Raw genomic sequence first — 25,284 nt, forward strand, 5'->3', positions numbered from 1 at the left:
CAAGTGTGGGTCGTAGCAATACAAACCAAGCCTAGAGGTCGCATTGACTCAAATGAGGTTGAGGAAGATGTTGCCTACCAACTCGACCAAATGTCACAACCACAAGAAATTATTGAAGTTGAACATATAACCGCATTGGTCGACCCTGATGGTGATGGAGATGAATTCGAAGCAACAATACAAGGTGATGAAGAACAAGAAGAAGAGGAAGAAGAAGAAAAAGAAGAAGAAGAAGAAGAAGAAGATGATGATGATGATGACGATGACGACGAAGAAGAAGAAGAAGATGATGATGATAATGACGATGATGAAGAAGAAGAAGATGAAGATGAAGATCATGATGACGATGATTGAATGTTGGACATCTATTGTAGCAAATTGAACTATCATTTGAATAGAGTTATCTAAAATATTATCTTAAAAGTTGTATGCAATTATTTATACATTGACTTTAAAAACCATTGATCCTTCCTTATTCATTTCTATTTTTTCGCTTTATTTGTAACCATTTCAATGCACTAATGACAGGACAAGGTTTAGAACGTCCTGATAAAGGAAAGGGGGTAGCAAGGCCTAAAAAGAGGCAACGACAGGCACCAAAGTATGTACTTAGGGTGCCTGCTAAACTACCTACCATTGCTGCCCGCAGTACATCATCTATGGGGCCTCCTCCTACCCCTACACTACAGCCTCCTACCCCTATAGTAGACCCTACTCCTACCTCTGCAATACACCCTTGTCCTACCCTTGATGTACACCCTTCTCCTACCCTTGTAGCACACCCTTCTACTACCCCTGCAGTAGACCTTCTTCCTCCTCCTGTGATTATAACCCCCACTCATCCCCCTATGGTTAGTACCCCACTCCTCTCCCTGGTCCTACTTCTATACCTTCCTCATCTTGTATACCGCCTTCTGAGACTATCACACAATCTTCTAATCCAGATTCAAGTGGTGATGGTGAAGGTCTTGACCCGCCCCTCCATGATCGACCATGGATTGAGCCGTATGGTAAAGGGTAAGATTTTAATCTCTTGATATAATTTGATGTTTAAACCCTACTGTACTTCAAATGACTTTTATTATGCAGGTTTATTCCACCTAGAGTTGCTTCCCAGGCCATCACACGTTCAATTAAGCAACAGTTTTAAGTCCATGGCCTACTTGGGGAGCAATACCTGATGACGACAAAAAGTCATTCTGGGAGCGCTTTTAGGTGAACAATCGATTAAACTAATTGTCCCTCTTATTTTAGTATGTTCATTAATCAATGTTTGTTCTGTTTAATGTTACAAATGAAGGTGCACTAGAAACCTGAACATGAAACACATATACAAAGAAATTTCCACATGAAAGCATCTCATCGGCTGTCAGAGATGTTTAGGGATGCCCGCAATGCAGGAGAGCGCCCTTACTGGTTGGGCGAACAAATTTGGAACTCTTTACTGCTCATTGGAATACAGTAGAGTTTCGCAATAAATGTGCCAAATCCTAGAGGAACAGAGCATCTGAAAAGGGTGGCACCCTGTATACTGGTGGGTCGATAACCATTCATGAGCATGTCATTCGTATGGTATAATTTCATTACATAACTTTTTCATTCATATATAAGTTATGTATTTTCTATTTCATATGTACACAAGCTTTGGGATGGGCGGTCCATGTTGATGAGGTCTTTGCACAAACTCATGTAAGGAAGGGCACTAATCAATCCGTTGATGAAAGATCTCAAAGACTCATGTAAGCAAATAACACTATTATTATTACTAATTTTTCATTTATGTTATTCTATCATTCCCTAACATTGCTTTTAATGTTTCAACAGGAAGAATTTTTTGTTACCAATCAAGAGCATTGGTAAATTTGAAGATAAATGATTTTGATGATGCCGAAAGACGATACATTGTTATAGTTGTTTTAAAAGCACTTTGTAGATTATAAATGTATTAGGAAAAGCCTTAAACATGTAATACTTAGAAAAATTCGTATTTCTAGAACTGCTACGCATTTTATCGATTATTGAAAGCTATAATCGATTATCCTGAGCCCTTCTGAAAAACCTCGTTGCTCTGGAATAATCGATTATTACTCCAAATAATCAATTATCACTAGTTCTGATGAGAACTGCCAAAGTCTCTGGAATAATGGATTATTCCTCAAGATAATCGATTATCATTTTTTGAAAAACCTTGTAACAGACTCGAATAATCGATTATCACTAACAATAATCGATTATCTGTGGCAGTTATAATTCATCTTTGCGAACTTAGACCAGTTGGGTTTATAGGTTAGTTCCAAAACTCTTAGAACAGAACTTTGAGTTTTGAGAATACAGTGTGATCTGAGGAAATTCCAAAAGCTAGTTCATTGCACTGCCTAGTCTCATGAAAAGGAGAAGCTCGCGCTTTGTGGGTCAAAGGTCAGAGCGATTCTCTTCGAGTTGGCAACGCTACTGTTCTTCCAGTTCGTTGGTCGAAGGAAGAACTGTTTTGCACTGTTCCGGTTCGTCAGTCGAAGGAAATTGTAGATTGCTTGCTTCCAGTTCGTTGGTCGAAGGAAGGTTGTATCTCTCTGTTTTTTATTCACTTTTATTGTAATTTGTTGAAACTGATTTTAGTGAAATCGTTAATCACTTTTTATAGTGATTAACAACTAGACGTAGATTCTTTTGAATCAAACCAGGATAAAAATCCAGTGTGTCAATTTTCCTATACTCTTTTATGTTTTATGCACATTAACTGTTTGATAAATTTTCTCTAAGAAAATTGTTTTTCTAAAACGGACCATCTTATTACAAGTTTGACCGAACACGCTTTCCGCTTTCTATATTTTATTCCGCTGCGCGACTCTATAACGGTACCGATTGTTCTGACAATTGGTATCAGAGCTTGCTTTGATATTCTTTCAAACTTTTGCGAAAATGGCCGATCATCAAAATCAAGTATATGCTGAGGGTGCATCCATCAACAGACCAACTCTTTTTAGTGGTGATAACTATGCCTTCTGGAAAGTCATAATGGAAATTTTTATGGGGTCTGTTATAGAGGCATTTGGGAAGCTGTGCTAAATGGTCCCTATATTCCTAAAAGAACAGTTGATGATGTAGAAGTAGAAAAACCATACTTTAACTGGACTCCTGAGGAAAATAGAAGAGCCCAATTTGATATTAAGGCTCGTAATATTATTTCATCTGCTGTAGTACTTGATGAATTTTATAGAATTTCAGTGTGTAAGACAACATAGGAAATGTGGGAGGTCCTCAGAGTCACACATGAGGGTATAGACGACGTGAAACGTGCAAGGAAGAATACACTCCTCCAGGAGTATGAGATGTTCAGAATGCAACCTAGAGAAACAATTTCTGATGTCCAGAAGCGTTTCACTCACATTGTGAACCACCTAACAGGTTTAGGTAAAACTTTTGACACCGATGAATTGAATGTGAAAATATTGAAATCATTAGACAGGTCTTGGCAACCAAAGGTGACTGCCATCAAGTCAAAAGAAAGACGCTTGAGCTGAGTTTGAGATGTCAACGACAATTCTCTTTGTAAAGCTTCGTGAGCATGAGCTTGAGCTGAGGAGATTAACTGCAGAAGAGGATCAAGGCAAAAGAAAGACGCTTGCCTTCAAGTCTGAAATTTCAAAAGGAAAAAGTTATAAGAGAATTGAGAACGATGATTCCGATGACGATGAGGAAAACATGAGTCTTATGATTAAGAAGTTTGCTAAATTTATGAAAGCAAAGGGAAAAGACAAATACCGAGGAGAAAGGAAAGAAAATCAAGGATCTCCGTCAAGCATTAAATGTTATGGATGTGGAGAAAGAGGTCATGTGAAGACTGACTGTCCTAAAAATAGGAAAAGTCAAGCAAAGAAAGAAAGAAAGTTTCCAAAGAAGAAGAAAGCTTACATAGCTTGGGAAGAGAATGCTTATAGTTCTTCAAGCTCAAGCGATTCAGATGAAGAAGCAAATTTGTGCTTAATGGCAAACTTAGAAGATGCAAGAAGCCAAGTAAGTGATTCTAGCTTAGAGTCAAGTGATGAGTTTGATTTACAAAAGGCATTTCTTGATTTGTTAAATGAATCTGAAAAACTGATCTTGCTCAAAAAAGCTAAAGAAAGATCATAATGAATTGAAATTGAGGTATGAGAAAGTACTAGATGACGAAGTTGTTTTGAGAAAAAAAGTTAGTAATCTAGAAACTAAATTATCTGAATTTGATGTTATTGTACAACCTGTTGAATGTATATCGTGTAAGAGTCATATGTTTAATATTGACATTCTTGAGAATTTACTTGCAAAGGCAACCAAGTGTAATTCACATGTCAAAACAAACTTTACAAGAAGCAATGCTGGAAATAGAAACATGCATCAACACACAAAGTCTAAAGTAAAAAGAACTCATAGAGTTTGGGTAGAAAAAGGGACGTTTGTGAAAAATAAAGTGTGTGAGGCTTGTTGTTTTTACTGCATGAAATATGGTCACACCTTAAACAAGTGCCTCATTAAACATTTTGGTGTTCCAAATGGTAAATATGTATGGGTTAAAATTGTGAAAGGATGTGTGTCTACATAAACTAACCCCAAGGACCCATAATAAGATTGGGGACCTAAATTCTTGCTCAATTTTGTTTTGTAGTAACCTACTAAGTCAAAGAAGTCATTGTGGTATCTTGACAGTGGTTGTTCAAGACACATGACCGGTGACAGGAAAAAGTTTATATCTTTTGAGAAGAAGAAGCAAGGATTTGTGACCTATGGAGATAACAACAAAGGTAGAATCATCGGAACTAGAGACATTGGAGGAGGAAACACATTGATAATAAAGGACGTGTTATGTGTTGAAGGTCTCAAACACAATCTCCTAAGCATAAGCCAACTATGCGACAAGGATCTCAAGGTAACATTTGAAAGTGATAAATGCACTGTATATTTTAAAAATTCTACTGAGATTGCTTTGCAAGGTGTTAGGCATAATAACATTTTCTTGATTGATATTGAAAGTGCATCTAGTCATAACATAACATGTTTAGTTGTAAAAGAAGAAAATCCTTGGCTATGGCATAAAAGAGCTGCACATATTCATATGCAACATTTGAATAAATTGATTTCAAAAGATCTTGTGATTGGTTTACCTAATTTAAAATTTGAGAAAGACAAAATCTGCTCTGCATGTCAAAAGGGAAAGCAAACAAAATCCTCATTTTCGTCTAAAACCATAATTTCAACATCAAAACCTTTAGAACTTTTGCATATGGACTTGTTTGGTCCATCTAGAATTAAAAGTTTTGGTGGCAACTACTATGCTCTTGTGAAGAACATGGAATTGCTCATAATTTTTCTGTCCAAGAACTCCCCAACAAAATGGTGTTGTTGAAAGGAAAAATAGGTCGGTCATTAGAGGAACTAGCTAGGACTCTTTTAAATGAATCTAATGTGCCAAAATACTTTTGGGCTGATGCAGTTAGTACTACTTGTTACGTGTTGAACCGAATGCTAATTAGGCCTATTCTTACGCTAACTCCCTATGAACTGTTTAACGGTAGAAAACCAAATGTATCTCATTTGAAAATCTTTGGATGCAAATGTTTTGTTTTGAATAATGGTAAAGATAATTTGGGCAAATTTGATGCTAAATCTGATGAGGCAATCTTCTTAGGATATTCTTTAACTAGCAAAGCATATAGGGTGTTTAATAGAAGAACCTTGAAAATTGAGGAATCAATGCATGTTGTCTTTGATGAAATTGTGGACCTTTAGGTGAACCCTCTTGAGTCAAATAAACTAATTGCAGGTGATGAGGATTATTTGAGGGAAGCTCTTGAAGAAATGTATCTAAATGAAAACTATCCTCCAGAAACTTGAAATGAACTTCAAGCTGTTGCTCCTAAAAGCTATCAACAACCAAGAGGACTTTCTCTGGACAACATCATTGGAGATATATTAAAAGGGGTAACTACTAGATGCAATCTTAATAATTTCTGCTTAACAATAGCTTTTGTATCTCAGGTAGAACCTAAGAACATAAAGGAAGATCTTCAAGATGATAAATGGTGTGTTACTATGCAAGAAGAACTAAATCAATTTGAAAGGAATGATGTTTGGGAACTCATTCCTAGACAAGATGATTATCAAATCATTGGAACAAAGTGGGTGTTTAGAAACAAGCTTGATGAAGATGGAAACATCACAAAGAACAAAGCCAGGTTAGTTGCAAAGGGTTACTATCAAGAGGAAGGTATCGACTATGATGAAACTTATGCCCCAATAGCCAGGTTAGAAGCAATTAGATTGTTACTTGCTTATGCATCTTTGATGAAGTTTAAATTGTACCAAATGGATGTGAAAAGTGCTTTTTTGAATGGTTTTATTAAAGAAGAGGTATATGTTAGTCAACCTCCTGGTTTTGAGGATTTTAAATATCCTGATCATGTTTATAAGTTGAAAAAGGCCTTCTATGGTCTTAAACAGGCACCTTGGTCTTGGTATGAAAGACTTAGTACTTTCTTGATTGAAAATGACTTCTCTCGAGGAAAGGTTGATTCAACCTTGTTTATTAAGAAAGTAGGAACATATATCTTGATTGTTCAAGTATACGTAGATGATATCATTTTTGGGTCTACAAATGATTCATTGTGTGAGGGATTTGCACAAATAATGCAAGGTGAATTTGAGATGTCTATGATGGGTGAGCTTAAATTCTTCACGACTGCAAATAAAGCAAATAGATGGGGTAACTTTTATCTCCCAAACTAAATATTGTAGAGAAGTGCTTAAAAAGTTTGGTATGGATACTTGTAAAGAGGCCAACACACCTATGGCAACATCTTGCTATTTAGATAAGGATGAATTTGGTGAAGTTGTAAATGAAACCATGTTTAGAGGAATGATAGGATCCTTACTATATCTAACTGCTAGTAGACCAGACATTATGCAAAGTGTGTGTGTGTGCTAGGTACCAAGCTAATCCTAAAGAATCTCATCTAGTTGCTGTCAAACGGATTTTGAAATATCTTAAAGGAATCACATCTTTTGGACTTTGGTATCCTTCTGATGCTTTACCTAGTTTGATAGGTTATTCTGATGTAGATTATGGTGGCTGTAAAATTGATAGGAAAAGTACTAGTGGAACGTGTCACTTTCTGGGTTGTTCTTTAGTATCTTGGCATTCAAAGAAACAAGCTTATGCATCCTTGTCTACCACTGAAGCTAAATACATTGCTGCTGGAAATTGTTGTGCCCAAATCTTATGGATGAAACAACAACTGGAGGATTTTGATATCTTCCTTGATCACATTCCTCTGAAATGTGATAATACTAGTGCTATCAACCTAACTAAGAACCCCATAATGCACTCAAGAACTAAGCACACTGAAATTAGACATCATTTCTTGCGAGATCATATTCAAAAGGGAGATTGCCAAATTGAATACATTGACACTTTACATCAATTGGCTGATATCTTCACTAAAGCACTACCTAAAGATAGATTCTATGAGCTTAGAAGAGAGTTAGGAGTGTTAGATATGTCCTAAACTCCAAATTTATGAAATTTTCTCAATTCTCGCAAGTTCAGCGCTTTTAATCGATTATCCTAGGATAATAATCGATTATTTTTGGCTTTGGCAAAAACCTCTATACGCAGATAATCAATTATACCATAGAACAATCGATTATTCATATTCAAACGAAACTGGAAATTCATGAGAAGATAATCGATTATCTTCATACATAATCGATTATCACACAATTTCTGGAAAGTGATTTATGAGTAGATAATCGATTATTACTTATAATAATCGATTATTACGCGATCTGCTTTAAGAAAAATAGTCGTTACAGTGACTTCTAACGGCTGGCAACGGTCATAAACGGCTAGTTTCTCCATTTTTCTTATAAATAGCCCCCTATAATCGATTATTACTCACTTCTTTGCACCCAAAAAACTGCGGCACCCAAATTTGAACCAAACCTCTTCATTTTTTTTCTTTCTTCCAAAGTTTCCTTTTACCCACTACTCTCATGGCTGATTCAAGAAGAACCCGAAGGAGGACTGCTGGTGCTTCTTCCTCTTGTTCCCGAAATGTTCGTCCTACTTCTATCGAAGGTTGGATTTCAGATGAGGAGCAACATGGTGACTATGTCCATTTCTGGCAAGAACGACGAATCATGGCGGTAAAGTTCATCCGCCTCGACTTTTATCGTTTTTATGGCTTTCAATTTCCATATCTGTTTCATGCTCAAGGACTTACTCATCTCGTGGAGCAAAAGGGGTGCATCTACCCTGATCTCATCTGTGTCATCTACTTCAATATGTGTTATCGTGACGGCATCATCACAACAAAAGTGAAAGGTGTCCCTATAATTCTAAATGATGACATATGGACAAATTGCACAACTCACACTATGGGATGATGTTGTCAAAATCCATCTTGGAGTTCTGGACTTCAATCGTCTCCTCGCTTTTCAATCCTTTTTGCGCCATCCCGAACAACAAATCAATCGTCGACAACTGCTTGTAGGTGGATTCAAGGTTGAAGAAAGGATGATTCACTACCTAATTGTATGGATCCTATGTCCTCGTGCCACTAACCATGCTCAATGCTCGGAGCAAGATCTTCTACTACTATATGGGCTTTTAAATCACATCCACATTGATTGGCCAGCCCTCATCTCCGACACAATGGTAAAGGCCAAGAAATATTCTTTTATCATTTTCCATATGCCCTTCTCATCTCTCGAATTTTAGAATACAAAGTTGTAAGTGTGGACGGCGAACTCACTACCGCCATTCAAGCAATTGGCACTAAAATTGGTGAGGCAATATTTCGCCAAATGGGTTTTGTTGCTCGTGGCCGTGTGATCATTCACAAGGATGATGATCACCACGCAGAGGTTGATGGAGAAGTGCATACCTAAAGAGAATATACTAAATGACATTTAAGAGAATGGGAAAGAAATTAAAAATGGAAGAGATTAAGGAAGAGGAAACTTATGATTTGAAGATGCGCCACTTGAAGGAAGCTCCAAGATAAGCATCAAAGGAGGACCGCCACTTGCTTGAGCAAGATAAGGTCTGCCCAAAATAGGGACTTTGGAGACAGAATACTATCTCCAAGATGAAGCCAAATCAAGACAGCCCATGGTAGAAGCCAAAAAAAATGAATGAAAACTACAAGACAAATGATGAAAATAGAACCTAAAAATCAAGAAACTTGGCACACAATAAGGAGGCAGCAATCTAATGATTTTATGAAGACAAAAAAACAAGAAAAAAGGAGGCAAAATAGTGGCACAAAATGAACAAGACAACAGCAAACAAATTGACACAACTAAGAAGTAAATCACACCAACATGCTAGGCATACATGAAGAGTAAGATCAAATTAATGCTGGAAATAATTTGGCAAACCTCAAACCTATATATTCTGTAATTGTAGTAAAATAGAGGCTCAAAATGAAGCTAGCAAACACACCAACAATGAAGATAGCTCACGGCCAGACCAGCACAAACAATGCAAAACAATTTTGAATTTTTTTTGTGGTGCATGCAGTTTAGGAGATTGGCTAGTCTCGGCCAAGTAAAATTGAGGTGCTTAGGTGTGTTTGCACAAAGTTAATATTTGATTGGTTTAAGACCTCTACTAATGCAGAATATATAAGCAAAGTTTACACACGTAAATCCTATAATGATCAAACTCATTTCAGCATACAAACATGGAGATGTTAAAAACTCTTAGCTAAGCAATTTCAGAAAAATACTCTAGAAAACTCCTAAAGAGGACAAACATATGACTCAATTCAAAGTTAACAAGCAAGAAAAGACACATACAATCACTAGTGGAAAAATGACATTTTTATAACGTACAAAAATGACCTATTATAACGTAATTACTAAAGACATAGTTCTGGGCGATATAATAAGTCTGCGTATTTTATAACGTAGCAAAAATTTACGTTATAATAGCTTAAACATATTATAACGTAGTTTCTGAAATCGGTTATAATATGCGCGAAAAGATATTATAACGTAGATTTGTTGATACGTTATTAATATGGTGTTTTCAACACTAACGTATTATGACGTACATAACTTAGTACGTTATAATATATGTTTTTTTTTTAAAAAAAAAATTGATTATTACAATTTTTTTATTATAATAATTTGTTATTACAATAAAAATTGATTTATAACTAACTACTTATCATGTTTTTATGCTCCAATTTTTCCTGTAATTTAGTCCACTTTATTGTTTATGCTCCAAATATAGTGCAAATCAAATGAACTATCTGCACCAGGAGTTTTGCAAATTGAGGTTGGATTTTTTAAGTTTCATCCTTAAAGTCGGTAAATAATTAGTATTCATTTTTTAAAATCAAATGCACATGCTATGAAAATATAATAGTATTAGTTAATTAGCTTCTACCTTAATATAGACTTTTAACGAATACTAAATACAAACACTAATTATTAGTAAAAGGCAAACAATGATGCTCAATTTTTAACACTATATTGCTAAAAATATTTTTATTAACCATAATGAAAATAATGGTAAGTGATATATATATATATATATATATATGAATATAAAGTTTATTTATACGTTATATATACAAAAAGTTTCAAGCTCTGCCAATATAATTTCTTAATGCGTAAAAAGAGCTAAAAAGGCGAGTTATTAATAAAACATTTACAATAAAGACAACATTCTCCAGATTAATGCATTTGGCGTAGCACCCCTTCAATGTTTGAGACACCACTCTCACTCCAACAGTGTTCATCATCTCCAATTAAATACCTATTATGATCCATGGACAGAGCGGTCTTTCTAGTACCTAATATGAACAATTGTAGAAAAAAGGTCCATTAATTAGTGCTGCAAAATGGAAGAGGACAAAATCCATTTCTGGAATACGAAAGTTCTGTGTAACAAGACTGGTAAATTTCTGGTTCTAACACTTATTTGATGATCCAACAGAGTTATACCTGAGAGTCCAAAAAAGAGAGCAACATCCCCAGCTTTTCCCATGTTGCAGCCAGAGTGCAGGGATAGGATTTCGCGCTTAGGCATGAGATAGTGCATGACACTAAGACACCCTTCTTCATTTCCCCTGCATACTGTGTCCCAAGGATGATCATTTCCTTCCTTGCAAGATTAAGATCAATGCTAGTGGAGGATGTCATGCAGCGAGTGTAACGATTGCAAGGAAACTTCCTAACATTGTATATAGTGTATGGCTATCTCGAGCTGCATCTGTTGGCATTTTAATAGTAACAAATTCCATAAACACCATTCCTATGATGTACACATCAGTTTTCTCTGTGCCCTTTAGTGAGTATGCATACTCTAAAATCATAGAAATGTCAATCCATGGTTAACACTTGGACAAGATACTTAGAGGTTTCTGGAACAAAATTCTGATTAGATTAAACTAAAATTTCATCTGGGTATTAAAAGTTTGCATAACAAAAGAATGAGATGAATAACAAAAGTCAATGGTGTAATCAACTATTACCTAGGGCTATGTATCCATAAGATCCAGCAAAGCAAGAATTAGACAATGCATTAGATTCTGGATTCTCAACGAGTGATTTTTCCAATACAAAGTCTCCCAGGTGTGATTCTGGGCACATATAACTTGGAGTCCTAATGACCTAAGTTTATAGCAAGAACAAACAGAAATTAATTTAGACAAAAAATGTTGAAACAGTGAAAAAAAAATAGTTTGGCAATATATCATTGAGGAAGCAAGATCATCATATGTCAACATTTTAGCAAGACAAAAGTCCCCTGCATCCCCAATTTTTAGCATGCGGAAAGTATACAACACACCAAAATCCCAATTAGAGATGAAATCAAAAGAGCAGCGTGAGGATAAAATGAGTAAGCTATTTACCTAGACGTATATCTCAGCAGTAACCTTCTCCAATTCCACCAACTTCTGTTTGAAACCATTGATCTCCTTCTCCTTTTCATCAACCTTATCTCTCATCTCCTCCTCGAACCTAATCCTCTTGTTCCTTTCCTCAATTTCCTTGGTTTCCAGAACTCCAATCTTTCTCTCCAAATCCCTAACCATAACCTCACCCTCTGCCTTCACCTTCTTCAAAGCTGTAAGTTCCTTCTCCAGAGACTCAACCAACAACTCCTTCTCCCCTAAATTCAGAAGCATCCGCCCTCGCCTCCTCTAACGTAGTCATCTCTGATATCAAATCGTGATGTAACCTCGCCAAGTCCGTCTTCAGGTCCACTGCCCTCCCCGCGATAACCTCGGCCGCAACAACATCCTTCAAATCAACGTTTAACCGGTGGAAAGGGATTATAATCGGTAGAATGTGATTATAATCGGTAGAAAATGTGGAAAATGATGTTCAATTGGTGGAATCGAAGGTAAAGGCGAAAAAGATGAAGGTATGTGAGAAACCCTAGCAGTAGATGTGGTTGGATGATGAGTGAAGCGAAAATGCAGATCTGTGAAGAGAAATGGAGACTTACGGCTTAAGAACTCTCTCAAGAGAGAGTGAGAAGCTTCTGATGCTCGCCAGGGTGAAATGAGTGAATCTGTGGAAATGAGAGTGTTTCTCGCGAGAGAAGAAATGTTGAATGAAGATGTGAAGATCGGCCGTGGATGGAGTCAAGACCCTACTAAAGTGTGGTGTTAGGTTGATGAGGATTGGCGTCGAGAAAGAAGGAATAAGTCATTAGGTTTTCACAAGGTGAAATGAAGAGATATTATGACCAATTTTTGAACATCAGACATAATATATTACCAAACTCATATATTATAACATAGGTCAATAACTTCGTTATAATATATTTTTAATTTATTTACAAATTTGCCATCGCGTTTTATATCATGACTGATATTTATAATTTCGTTATAATAAGTTTTGAAATTATTTACAAGTTTGCCACCGCGTTTTATACTATAACTGACTTTCATAACTCCGTTATAATATGTTTTGAAATTATTTACAAGTTTGCCACCGCGTTTTATACTATAACTGATTTTCATAACTCCGTTATAATATGTTTTGAAATTATTTACAAGTTTGCCACCGCATTCGATATTATGACTGATTTCATAACTACGTTATAATATGTCTTGTTATAAAATGTTATTTTTCCACTAGTGAATCCAGCCAAGACAAGAAATTAAAGCTGGAACAGCAAGCAAAAAGGAATAAGGACACCTACTTGTTGAAGACTTCCAATAGCATTGTTGCTGTTTGAAGAAATGTCAGCATGGATAAGGCTCTGGACAGCCACGGGACTCACCTCCAAACTGTGATATGACGTGTTGAATCCTTGCTTAAGAGTGTTGGGAGGTCTTAGCATCGTCCAATTATCAAATCCAGCCACCACAAGTACCAAACAACAAGCAAACAATGCAAACAGATTAGAAGTCACTCAAACAATAAGCACTGGACTGACATAGGGGAGTGAAAAATTTACTGGGAACAGCATAAAACGAATTTGAACAAAGTAAAAACTATACGTGCAAATAGAGATCCAGACAAAACTTTGAAATAAAATTGCACAGAAAACGGACTAGCAATGAAGCTAAACTAAATCATACAAGTTGACTGTATTTTCACGCAGAGCTGGGCGAGACAGAAAATGACTCAGCGAAAATGAACATATCTAAGCTATTCTACTCTAGCATGAAATTCCTAAGAGATCAAAAACCTAAGGCTCATGATACCACATGATGGGGAAGTGCATACCTAGAGAGAATATACTAAATGACATTTAAGAGAATGGGAAAGAAATTAAAAATGGAAGAGATTAAGGAAGAGGAAACTTATGATTTGAAGATGCGCCACTTGAAGGAAGCTCCAAGATAAGTATCAAAGAAGGACCGCCACTTGCTTGAGCAAGATAAGGTCTGCCCAAAATAGGGACTTTGGAAACAAAATACTATCTCAAAGAAGATTGCTAAAGTGCAAATCAACTCAAAATTCAATTGATTCAAGGTAAGGTACAAAAAGGAGACCCCTAAGCCTTCTTATATAACCTTTGGAGTGAGCTAGGATGCAAGATCTAGGAGATGTGGGACTTATGAGTGTGGAGGTCATCCAGCAGCTGCTGCAGTTCCTCTAGGGACTTTTGAGTCCCACATTGCTCAATTCTCTCCACTCCAAAGGGTTTATAAGGCAACTAGTTCTCCTATAGTTCAAAACATGAAAACTACCTATGCTACCTAATGCTACACGCCTAGGACGCCCATTTCCTCTTCTTTTCTTTTTAAGACCAAGCCATGGAGAGTCCCACATTGCTTGTTCTTAAGGAGAAAGAAGAGTTTATAAGCGTTTATTCACAAGAACTAAGAGAAAGAAATGAAAGAGGCAAATACACGCCTATGAAACCTATTCTACTCTTTTTTACGCTTGTTCTCACTTTAAAAGCTCTTCATTGTTGCCCCATTTATGATATATCATCCCCCAGAGGTTGGAGAGGATTCAACCTCGAATCTTGAAAAACCTACAACAAAGAGAGATTAGTGACTTATTTCGTGTATAAACCAAAGCAACTCCTCCTGGATCAAATGTCAACCTGTAAAATTCATTAAATATTTTGTGAATGAATTTATGTTGACTAATCAATGTATATAAACAAGTAATTGTAAAAGAAAGTCTCCTAATATTTTTATTGCATTTAGTGGTGAAAACTAGGAGACCATTTTTAGAGAAAAAATTATTTTTGTCTTGAGTTGAATGGAACTAAAGGGGTAACACTAACTCATGATATGTTTCACAAATATTTATGGAATAGTTGGAAAGAAGGAAAGAGGAGGTGAAAGAGTTGTGCAAAATATTTTTGGAACAAAGAAAGAAAACTTAGTAAAAGGAGAAAAGTATAAGGATTGAAAAACTCCCCTGTCATGGTTTAGATCTATTTGAATGATGGGAGTCTGTGGTGCCTTCAGTAACACTTCCCTTTATACTAAGACTTTGTCCTTCTCCATTCTCTCACGAGTTCTTCTTTTTCTTTTTTCTCTCTCCTTTCTTTCTTTTCTCTTAGTCTTCTTTTACTCTCTCCTCTTTTTCTTTTCTTTTTCATTTAAACAAGTAAGCATGACCTTCTCTTTGGCATCACTTGATGAGGAAGAAGAGCTATAGGTTGGTGAAGTTAAGGAAGAGGTAGACTCGTTAGTCATAATTACTTCACCCTCAATGCATGTTGCCTTTTTGGTGGGGCAGGCAGAGGCTATATGACCATGTCCTAAACATTTAAAACATTTAATGTGACTTGGTCTAGAAGGAGATTTAGTGGGGAAAGGAATGGTTAGAAGAAGAATGAGGAAACGATTTGTTAGTGGGCTCCTTAGAAACATCCTTGGTTTATCCTTTGATGATGAGGATTTGTAGAAAACATCTCTTTAAGATTTGGAAAATTTGTTGTGACAAGCTTCTTTTTTCAAGAGTTTCTTCTCTACTTTCATGGCTCTATGAACCACTACATTTAAAGTCTCATCATCATAGAATTCAATTATATCTTGGATGTTGCTATTAAGTCCACTAATAAATCTAACTATTTTTGCATGATCATTTTCTTTAAGGTTAGTATGATGTAGGAGCACTTCGACCTCACGAGCATACTCCTCCACACTTCGTCTACCTTGAGTAAGCCGTTGAAGCTTAATCAAGAGGTCCCTATGGTAGTATGGAGGGACGAAACGTTGGTACAAAATGTCCCTGCAATGTTCCCATGTACTCGCGGGTGAGGCCATGGTTAAGTATCTCCTATTTAGCCATTGTTTGGCGTATCCCTCTAAAGCTAAACAAGCTAACTTTACACGCAAAGGTCCATTTACAGTATACAAATAAAAAATTTGGTCTACTTTAGCTATCCAATCTAGAAAAATAAACGGCTCTTCCCCTTTGAAAGTAGGCAAATTCAACTTTGGTAGTGTAAGGCCTTGGTCCATAGCTTTATCTTCTTGATGCTTCTTTGGTGAGGGAAGGTATACATTTACGGTTCTAGCTTATTGCTTCTTCTTGTAGGAACCATGATCATGACCATGAGGTTGCTCCTCTTTTGCTTTCGCGTCCTTGTCCAACCGTTTACTAATAGAGTCAAGTTGATGTTGCATTTGTTGAAAAGCCTTCATCAAATTAAATTTGCTAGAAGCACTTCCGTGATGACTACTTCCAGTGGAAGAAGAGTGTCTTGAACCTGCAGACATGGTTTTCTAAAGGCAAACAGCAGCAATACTTACATAAAAAATAGGTTAGAAACCAGTCCAAATACAGCAGCAAAACTGAAGTAAACAGCAGACAAGGTTCACTCGCAGCAGCACCAAAAAATTAGGCTCAAAACTCACGGTGTTTATGTCAAAACAAAGCAAGATGACTTCACTCACTTGCACTCTTCTTTCAAAATAGTAAGGTGTCTCTCAATTTAGTATTTTAGAGTACCAATTCAAGGACAAAAGCAAGTGGAAAGATGTACAATCCACCCTCAATGCAAAGGAGCCAAATCAAGACAGCCCATGGTAGAAGCCAAAAAAAATGAATGAAAACTACAAGACAAATGATGGAAATTGAACCTAAAAATCAAGAAACTTGGCACACAATAAGGAGGCAGCAATCTAATGATTTTATGAAGACAAAACAGCAAGAAAAAAGGAGGCAAAACAGTGGCACAAAATGAACATGACAGCAGCAAACAAATTGACACAACTAAGAAGTAAATCACACCAACATGCTAGGCATACATGAAGAGTAAGATCAAATTAATGCTGGAAATAATTTGGCAAACCTCAAACCTATATATTCTGTAATTGAAGTAAACTAGAGGCTCAAAATGAAGCTAGCAAACACACCAACAATGAAGATAGCTCACGGCCAGACCAGCACAAACAATGCAAAACAATTTTGAATTTTTTTGTGGTGCATGCAGTTTAAGAGATTGGCTAGTCTCGACCAAGTAAAATTGAGGTGCTTAGGTGTTTGCACAAAGTTAATATTTGATTGGTTTAAGACCTCTACTAATGCAGAATATATAAGCAAAGTTTACACACGTAAATCCTATGATGATCAAACTCATTTCAGCATACAAACATGGAGATGTAAAAAACTCTTAGCTAAGCAATTTCAGAAAAATACTCTAGAAAACTCCTAAAGAGGACAAACATATGACTCAATTCAAAGTTAACAAGGAAGAAAAGACACATACAATCCAGCCAAGACAAGAAATTAAAGTTGGAACAGCAAGCAAAAAGGAATAAGGACACCTACTTGTTGAAGACTTCCAATAGCATTGTGCTGTTTGAACAAATGTCAGCATGGATAAGGCTCTGGACAGCCACGGGACTCACCTCCAAACTGTGATATGACGTGTTGATTCCTTGCTTAAGAGTGTTGAGAGGTCTTAGCACCGTCCAATTATCAAATCCAGCCACCACAAGTACCAAACAGCAAGCAAACAATGCAAACAGATTAGAAGTCACTCAAACAATAAGCACTGGACTGACATAGGGGAGTAAAAAATTTACTGGGAACAGCACAAAACGAATTTGAACAAAGTAAAAACTATAAGTGCAAATAGACATCCAGACGAAAATTTGAAACAAAATTGCACAAAAAACGGACTAGCAATGAAGCTAAACTAAATCATACAAGTTGACTGTATTTTCACGCAGAGCTGGGCGAGACAGAAAATGGCTCAGCGAAAATGAACATATCTAAGCTATTCTACTCTAGCATGCAATTCCTAAGAGATCAAAAACCTAAGGCTCATGATACCACATGATGGGGAAGTGCATACCTTGAGAGAATATACTAAATGACATTTAAGAGAATGGGAAAGAAATTAAAAATGGAAGAGATTAAGGAAGAGGAAACTTATGATTTGAAGATGCGCCACTTGAAGGAAGCTCCAAGATAAGTATCAAAGAAGGACCGCCACTTGCTTGAGCAAGATAAGGTCTGCTCAAAATAGGGACTTTGGAAACAGAATACTATCTCAAAGAAGATTGCAAAAGTGCAAATCAACTCAAAATTCAATTGATTCAAGGTAAGGTACAAAAAGGAGACCCCTAAGCCTTCTTATATAACCTTTGGAGTGAGCTAGGATGCAAGATCTAAGAGATGTGGGACTTATGAGTGTGGAGGTCATCCAGCAGCTGCTGTAGTTCCTCTAGGGACTTTTGAGTCCCACATTGCTCAATTCTCTCCACTACAAAGGGTTTATAAGGCAACTAGTTCTCCTATAGTTCAAAACATGAAAACTACCTATGCTACCTAATGCTACATGCCTAGGATGCCCCTTTCCTCTTCTTTTATTTTTAACACCAAGCCATAGAGAGTCCCACATTGCTTGCTCTTAAAGAGAAAGAAGAGTTTATAAGCGTTTATTCACAAGAACTAAGAGAAAGAAATCAAAGAGGCAAATACACGCCTATGAAACCTATTCTACTATTTTTTATGCTTGTTGTCACTTTGAAAGCTCTTCATTGTTGCCCCATTTATGATCATATCAGAGGCAAGTGACGATATGGACGCCCATATGGTTGATCCAGTCCCAGCTGCTACCTCTGCTAATTCTGGTCCTTCTCCCATGCCTTCTACTTCATCCCTGACTATGGAGGAGCATTTTGCAAACCTGTCCAAACAACTGGAGGATATGCGTCTCTTTCAACATACTCACTTTGACCAAATATATGAGTGGCAAAAAAATCATGAAGAATTTGTGATCCACCAGTTCAATGATCTTGATACTCACATTGGAAACATTGAAAATCACTTTAATCTCCAACCTCCAGAGAGACCACCAAGTCCTGAATTTTAGATTTAGGATTTTATGTTAGTGTGTTTCATGTTTGTTTGTTTTTGAATTCATAGGATGTTTTATCATGTTCATGTCCTTCTTTATGTGCCCTTGTAATCTTTCATTTTTTCATGAATAAAATGATCTATTATTTTAGTACATACACTGTTTAAATTGAGGGGGAGCTCATATTAAGGGGGAACATTATAACTCTTTTTGCATATGATCAAAAAGGGGGAGAAATATGTGCAGTTACTACTAACTCCTATACTCTTTTCTGTTTTATGCACATTAACTGTTTGATAAATTTCTCTAAGAAAATTGTTTTTCTAAAACGGACCATCTTATTACAAGTTTGACAGAACACGCTTTCTGTTTTCTATATTTTATTCCGTTGTGTGACTCTATAGCGATACCGATTGTTCCGACAATTGGTATCAGAGCTTGCTTTGATATTCTTTCAAACTTTTGCGAAAATGGCCGATCATCAAAATCAAGTATATGTTGAGGGTTCATCCATCAACAGACCAACTCTTTTTACTGGTGATAATTATGCCTTCTGGAAAGTCAGAATGGAAATTTTTATGGGGTCTATTGACAGAGGCATCTGGGAAGCTGTGCTAAATTTCTTCCACCACTATTGCTGACGAGGTCGTTCTCCGCCTCACGTAAGCACTAGAGCAACGTGACCAGGAAATCACTAATTTCAGAGCAGAGTTTACAAACTTTAAGGCCCTAGTCATAAGAGTGTTGCCTGATACTTCACAGGATGAATTCAATATCGCTCCGACCTAGCCACGACCCTCCTCACCACCCGCTGTCCCTCAGCAGCCCACATCAGTCTAACCCTCATCAGTCCAACCCACACCAGTCCAGCCATCTATAGAGGAGCAGGATGATGAAGATCACTCTGATGATAACTATGTACATTATTAGTTTCATTTTGTTATTAGGTGTTATAGAAACATTTGGATATTACAACATTTGGAGTTTAGATCATTTGGATGTTAGATCAATTGGATGATTTGGATGTTAGAACATCATTATGTTACATTGTTTTATGTTTTAAATATAAATACATGTTCTATGGATTAATGGATGTTCTATGGATTTTGATCAATGATTGCATCATTGAGATGCACATTATGCAGGTCTATATGTGCTTGAAAACTGTTATGCAGGTCTATTTGTGTTGTGAACAGTTTGAAATACAATTGTGCCTTAGATTTGCCTCCAACTTACCGAAGGCTTTTTCCCTTCGGTAACTACCCACGTTAGGTAATTACCGAAGGCTTCCGCCCTTCAGTAATTACCGAAGGCTTTCGCTCTTCGAAAATTACTGAAGGCTTTTGGCCCTCGGTAATTACCGAAGGGCAGAAGCCCTCTATAAATGTTAGCGACAAGGGATTTACCGAGGGCTCTTTGGTCGTCGATAAGCCGTTTGTAATTACCTTTTACCGACGGTTTTGGGCTGTTTTCTTGGCCTCGTGGCCTTCGGTAATGCCCTTCTTTTTTGTAGTGAGTGTAGAAGCCCAATGCTACAAGGTAAGACCTAAAAACATCTGCATTTGGACCAGATGCTACACCGATGACCACATCAACAATGATAAGTGTCCTCACACCTGCATTTCTTCAAAGTAAAAGTTGTCTCAACCTGGTCACTCCTTTGGTGGGTCTAGAAGTGGGATCTTCAATCCCCTGATAAATGTGGTGGCCTAGTCATATATCTGTCAAAAGAAATAACATCAAAGATTAGTAAAAGACTTATACAATAAAACATGTTATTTAACAAACAAAATCCATAAATTTTAAACACATATGAAATTCATACATAATGATATGGATATTTTTAAACAAATATGAAATTCATACATAATGATATGGATTAATAATATGTATATTCCCTCATGATCTATTTGAATTGCATGTAAATCGTCAACTAGAGTTTTAAATGGTTGGTTGTAATACGAAGATTAGTTAGATTCTTTGTTAACTTTAATTTGTTTTTTTCCTTGAATTAGTTAGATTGAAGATGTAGTTAATGTTATTGAGATTCTCCTTCGGATGTGACAATTAATATTGTATCACCGTGATGGTTCTACATTACAGTCTACGAAATTCTTAAAATAATTATACTAAATAAATGTTGGGAAATCTCACAATATACGCACTTTGATATTTTCCTAAAATTGAGTCTTGTTATTCATTATAATTGAAGGGCTTTAAATAGCCATAACACTTACAATATTACGAGAAATAAAAATAAAATATCAATTATCTTAAAAATAAAATCTGCTTAATCTATCATAAAATAATATTATACCTAGATAAACCGAAAATCAGAACTACGTGTCCCTATTTTATCTCTATCAAATCAAACTAAATATTACTATACCCAAAAACTAATAAAATAAGATTTAAACAAAATTATTAATAAAACCCTAAAAGTTAAGTTTATCCCAACAAACTCCCCCATAAACTTAAATTCTTCCTTCCTTCGTTCGATTTTCCATGTGCATCATCCTACTTCGGGTTTGCATCTTCTCTCCAAGATTTTTAGCTTTAATTCATACAACCGGTTCTTCTTCGCTTTTACCTGGGTTGTTAGACCATCATGCTTATCCTTTAAATATAGTACCTGATTTTTCATAAATATTGAATTACCTTTTTCAATTATTTGACCCATGCTTAAAATATTGCTCTTCAACTCCGAAACATAATAAACATCCCTAATCTCTCCAACTCGTCCATTAATCTGAATATGTCGAATTGTTCCACGCCCTTTCATGGCCACCTTGGAGTCATCTCCAAAAGACACAAATTTGGCCTCCACCTTGGTGAGTTCATAAAAAAAAAGTTCTTGTTCCCACACATATGATTGCTTGCTCCAGTATCTAGATACCATACTGAGTTGGTAGAAATCTCATCATCCTTCATCTCTTCTTCATCTTCTTCCCTATTTTTATCTAGTTCAATAACGCTAGATGCATTCTCTTCCTTTTTAGGAGCCATCTTCTTCAACTCCTCAAGCTCAACCCTCTTTTATTCATAATTTCATTAGCTTCATCCAGAAGCCTCCCCATCCGCTGAATCTCTTCATCTTTTTGTTTGAGTTCCTTTTCCACATTTGTCTTACCTTTTATCGAGATCACTTCATCCAATATTGAGACAGAATTTTCCATGTCCACTGTATCCGAGCTCTTTGTCAGCAATAATTCTTCTACATCTTCTTCTGCATCTTCAGTAACGAGATTCGTCTCCCCCTTTGTCTCGGTCTTGCAATACTTTGCAATATGACCAAACTTGCCACAGTTGTAGCACTTTGTTGACCTACACTCGTTTGCAAAGTGGTCGTACTTGCCACACTTAAAACACTCCACTCTTGACTGATCTTCTCGACCTTTTCCTTGTCCTCGATCATGCCAATTTTGCTGACCGATTTGATCTTCATTATCATTACCTCGGCCACGTCCACCTCGTCCTCTGCCACCAAGACCTCGGCTTTGAGTAATCCGAGTTTTATTCGAGTCAAACTGTACATGTAGTGCTTGGTCGTCGGGTTCAACTTGATCATCCCAACTCCTTCTCCTTTGTTCGTGGGCTTCTAATGACCCAACAAGTTCATCCACTGTGAGAAACGAAAAGTCCTTCGATTCTTCGATGGCGCACACAATACTTTCGAAATCTTTTGTAAGAGATCTCAAAATTTTTCCCATAACCCGGTTAGATGGCATTTGTTCTCCATTCCTACCGAGTTGGTTGGCCACCTTCTCCACCCGAGTTATGTACTCGGTTATATGCTCTTTGGGTTCCATCTTCAATTGTTCAAACTCTCCTTTGAGAGCTTATATTCGGACTTGTCTAACGCGGTTGTCACCTTTATATGCAACCTCCAATATCTCCCAAGCTTCCTTTGTTGATTTGGCATTCGCTATCTTTTCAAATCCCGACTCATCTACTGCATTGTAGATGAAATATAATGCTGACCCATCTCTTGCACGAGTTTTCTTCGATGTTGTCATCTGTGCCACCATCTGATGTTTGTCCGTATCAGGTTCAACGTACCCGTCTTCCACCTTATCCCAAATGTCTTGGGATCTCAATAATGCCTTCATCTGTAGGCACCAATTGTCATAATTGGTTTTTCTTGTCAATTGTGGCACACTCATACCATTAACAACCTTTGTCATGTCTCAAAAAATCAAGCACTCACTTTTTCTCTCACGATGTTTGACTCTTTCCTCTCTCTTTTTCTCTCTCTCGGTACTCAAAGCATAAAGCTCTGATACCACTGTTGGAAAAATCTCACAATATACGCACTCTGATATTTTCCTGAAATTGAGTATTGTTATTCATTATAATTGAAGGGCTTTAAATAGCCATAACACTTACAATATTACAAGGAATACAAATAAAATATCAACTATCTTAAAAATAAAATCTCTTTAATCTATCATAAAATAATATTGTATCTAGATAAACCCAAAATCATAACTACATGTCCCAATTTTATCTCTATCAAATCAAACTAAATATTACTATACCCAAAAACTAATAAAATAAAATTTAAACAAAATTATTAATAAAACCCTAAAATTTAAGTTATCCCAACAATAAATACTGTGTAATATAAACAACGAGTTTCAACTACGTTAATTCATCATTTGAGTATTGTTTGGAGATCAAATTAATATTACATTCATAATTGAAATCACACTTTCACACTTTTTCTGCTTACATCACATGAAATGTAGCATTACATTCAGAGGTTAAGAACACGTGTATTTACAAACCATCAATAAGCGTTTCTCTTATTCTCCTTTAATCTTTCCCATCATATAACACTCTTCAATTTTGTTTGGACCCGTGAAACAAAAATATTCATAAATTTCTATCTGAGGTTGGACCTCAAGAAATTTGGGAAATAATATAAAGAAATGGGAAAATCCCACGCTGACAACTTTGACAGAAAAATTGTCCCCATTTCCAAATAATGTCCCAAATCATCATCCTGTCATTCATAAACAAAAGGCTTCTGTTAGAAATTAGAATCAATTTCATGGCAAAGATTATCCAGCACTCATTCATATATATAAAGATAATCTCCGTTTTCATGTATGTTTTTTGACAGAAAAATTGTGAAACGGTACTCAATATGTGTATCACTAAAAAAATGAAAAAAGTGGAGGATCTAATTATATATACGATACCTTTGGTATACTTCCTTGATTTGATTTTGAGAATCTCATTTCAAAACTTTATGTCTGCATCTTCCTCGTCTTCACCGTTGTGTATGCTGCTGCCCATTTCTCCAAACTCTAAATATTCAGAGACAACTAAAACTATTATTTTCTTACTGATTAAAATTCCATAACTTTGATCAGAAACTCTATCAATCTCCGCTTTATATAGATGAAAAAAAAAAGGAGATGAGTAATTTAAGGAAAGAGGATTAATAATAATTTTTATAGTAATTCCTGTTTCAAAAATATTTAAATAAGAAAAGTAATAAATAAATGCATTTGATTAATAAATAATGTCATTAATGTAATAAATTAATGTATGTGATATATTATTTATGTAATATCATTCAATACGTTACACGAAGTTAAAATATATAAATCAATGAAACATAAATAACCGTAATTTATTTATTTATTTATATGCGTAAAATATTAATATATGTATAAATTTTGTTTATTATATAATGGTCTATTAAAACATAAACAGTCTATTAATATTAAGTTTAGGAATAAGGACTGTCAGAACCATTAAAAACGCACCTAAAAATCCTCTGAACGAACGCCAGGTGTCAAGCGGAGGGGATCCTGAAATCAGATAATGGAATGCAGGTGTCAGCATATGAGCGGACATTCATTTTAAGCAAAATTGAGTTTTGGAAAGTTTACGTCACACTCTATGCATGCACCTTCTTCTCCAAACTCTGAAATTTTCATTTCTCCTTCTTCTCTCTAAAAAGCTCTCCCTTCTCTCTACGAAATGTCACTCTTTCTCTTCTCTGATCTTCGTTCAGGCACTGTAGAAGCACTTCCAGCGTCAAGAGCTTCAGTTTGAACCGATCGGTTTCGAGTTCTGAACTGGTAAGTTCTTTTTGTCCTTAGTCGTTCGTTATCTGGTACATCAAAACCAAGTTTTGGTTGCATGATTTCATCTTGTCTGAGCCATTGTTGGTCTTCTGTTATTTGGTTAGTTTGAAGAATTTTTGAACGTGAGGGTAGAAGGAATTGTAGTCAGGCGAGCCTTAATTTTGCCTTTAGGAACGTTCGTTCACGCTCAGAGGTAAGGGAAGCTTATTTAATTTAATTTGTATGTTTCCTGTGCTACATGAACGCTCGTTGAGTTGCTAAATTAAAGTGAAGCATGATTGTTGAGATATTTGACTATATGAAATATGATGGTTGCTATGTTCTGATGTATGAAGTAAATGAAATTTACTATGATATGAATGTATGAAATTATGAAGATATATGATGAGAATTGAAATG

The 25,284-nt window shown here is 36.1% G+C and overlaps 1 long non-coding RNA gene and 2 pseudogenes across 1 annotated transcript; all 3 read right to left on the minus strand.

The window, feature by feature from the left end:
- Window positions 1–11,098: 11,098 nt before the first annotated feature.
- Window positions 11,099–12,154, minus strand: LOC148201006 (uncharacterized). The gene is made up of 3 exons (XR_015786385.1): window positions 11,901–12,154; window positions 11,520–11,658; window positions 11,099–11,350 (listed from the first exon to the last, which is right to left on the minus strand). It is a non-coding gene; the product is annotated as an uncharacterized LOC148201006 (long non-coding RNA).
- Window positions 12,155–14,400: 2,246 nt separating this feature from the next.
- LOC148201007 (uncharacterized) lies at window positions 14,401–16,193 on the minus strand (annotated as a pseudogene).
- Window positions 16,194–20,493: 4,300 nt separating this feature from the next.
- Window positions 20,494–22,968, minus strand: LOC148201008 (uncharacterized; annotated as a pseudogene).
- Between the last annotated feature and the right edge of the window lie 2,316 nt (window positions 22,969–25,284).

This window comes from Vigna umbellata, chromosome 4 (assembly GCF_029865625.1).
Source record: "Vigna umbellata cultivar VRB3 chromosome 4, Vumbellata_1.0, whole genome shotgun sequence".
Lineage (NCBI taxonomy): Eukaryota > Viridiplantae > Streptophyta > Magnoliopsida > Fabales > Fabaceae > Vigna > Vigna umbellata.